This window comes from Uloborus diversus, chromosome 2 (genome assembly GCF_026930045.1).
Source record: "Uloborus diversus isolate 005 chromosome 2, Udiv.v.3.1, whole genome shotgun sequence".
In the NCBI taxonomy this organism is placed as follows: Eukaryota; Metazoa; Arthropoda; class Arachnida; order Araneae; family Uloboridae; genus Uloborus; species Uloborus diversus.
Genome location: NC_072732.1, coordinates 49,946,228 through 49,948,270, shown reverse-complemented (window position 1 = coordinate 49,948,270; position 2,043 = coordinate 49,946,228). Strand labels below are relative to the sequence as shown.

General features: G+C 32.0%; 1 non-coding gene across 1 annotated transcript; it reads left to right on the top strand.

Moving 5' to 3' along the window:
* On the top strand, window positions 1–72 carry Trnaa-ugc (transfer RNA alanine (anticodon UGC)). Its single transcript has one exon. It is a non-coding gene; the product is annotated as a tRNA-Ala (tRNA).
* Window positions 73–2,043: the final 1,971 nt, after the last annotated feature.

Genomic DNA, 2,043 nt, shown 5'->3' with positions numbered 1-2,043 from the left:
GGGGGCGTAGCTCAGTGGTAGAGCGTTCGCTTTGCATGTGAAAGGCCCGGGGTTCGATCCCCCGCGCCTCCAACTTAAACCTTTTTTGAAGTTTCCAAGTATCCGAAACCTGTTCATGATGTTCTATTGTAAAGCAGGCTTTCTTACAAAGCATTTTAAATTAGAGTCGCTATTCTGCTTTTTTTGCTCCAGCGTTCTTCGAACAAATTTAGTTCATTAGTTTAAAAAATGTAACTTTTTATAAATGCATTCTTCATTTTTAAATACATTATCGGAAAAAGTAAAAACCTCCTATGATTTAAACATTAAAAATTAAAAGAAATGCACATGGTGATACAAATATTCTTTTCTGTTAACAAAGAAAAGTAGAAACAACATTTACTTTTTTCTTTTTAAAAAAAAATTATAAAATATGTATTTTCTAAGAAGTTACACTGTAATTAAAGGATAATGCAGCAGTAAGATAATTTGCTGTTTACAACAATTTTTTATATATAAAATTAAAATTTTCTATCAATGTTTTTTGCTTGAAATAAACTCCGATTAAACCATTTTTGAATCAATTTTAAAATGTATGTGTTGATGAAATATTTCCAAAACTAAAATCGCAAAACGTGTCCAAAACGGTGGAAACATCTAAAATATTATTTCTTGAAATCCCGATTTATAATATTTCTACATTGATGTTCATTTTCCTTTCTTTTCTCGACAAGAAAGTATTGTACTATTACATACAATATGAATTGTATTTCGACGAACAATTTCACTAAAATTTCGTCTGCAAAAGTTTACAGGTGCTTATTTTTTGTGAAAAGTTAGTTGCAAAAAACACTCGGAAATGATTCAAGATTGCTTCCTTCTTTTATTTGGAATATGAAGGGATATTTTAACAATTTGTTCGAAATGCCTGTATAAATGAAAATTAAAATCATTGCTTAAAATCTGTTAAGCACTATACAGAGGCAAAGAAGATAAAAAAAAAAAAAAATACGATTTATTACTTAAATACAACTTTTCCGAACAGTCATTATAATGTTTGGTTGAATTCGACAACTTGGTCAAAGTTTAATGCCAACTTGTCTTGTCTAATTGCAATGTATATCTTTTTGCAGCTCTAAAAACTAAATTTTTTTAACAGTAGCAGATTTCGATACAGATTTAAACACAAAATGCAGTTTAAATGATTTTTAAAACAAGAATTTAATTATTAATTCTTTTAAAGTATGTATCTGCTCGATTTTTAGTTTCGATTTTCGATTTCACTTGCGAATACTTGACTTCAATTCGTTTATAGAATGAAGTACGTTTCCAACGTTTAATGCCACAAAAATATAACTAAGCTCCATTTTCGAAAGTAATACTACTTAAATAATTTTTATAATAATACACTTATAGTCAGGGTTGCCAGACGTCCCGGATTTCAAGGGACAGTCCCATATTTTGAAAAAATGTTCCGCGTCCCGGGGAACTTCCATACGGGACGGCTAATGTCCCGTATTCTAGCTGATAACAATATGTTGCAGAGCGAGACATCAATTTAAGGAAAAAAATAAAGTAAAACAAAAAATGTTAAATAAAGAGCAATAAGAAAATAATGTGGCAGCAATGCCAAAATCGTTTTTGTTTTGATTTGGTTTGCATGTTTTGTTTTGGCGGCAGATGCAGAGAAGTTAAATAGTTGCTTCTTCTTTGCTCATTGACTAATGTTGGAAATATATCTGAGGCCTCCGTGGCGCTGTGGTAGAAGCTTCGTCTTCTAAGCCGGAGGTCGTGGGTTCGATTCCCGCCAGTGCCCTGGTTGTTATTTCCTTCTCTTATGTTGTAAATCTTTCCTACGTGTGTCCGGAGGCAAGGCACGTGGCACGCAGTCCTCCATGTATGTGAAGCTGTTTATCTTCAAAATAAATAAACATATCTCTGCGCATGCGTCGTCAATCACAATGAAAACAATTTTATATATAGATAGGCGACATTTTGTGAGGTTTAATGCTTTGTTGCAATTGAATTTTTCAGATTTATCATGAACAGACGTCTCTCAAAAAT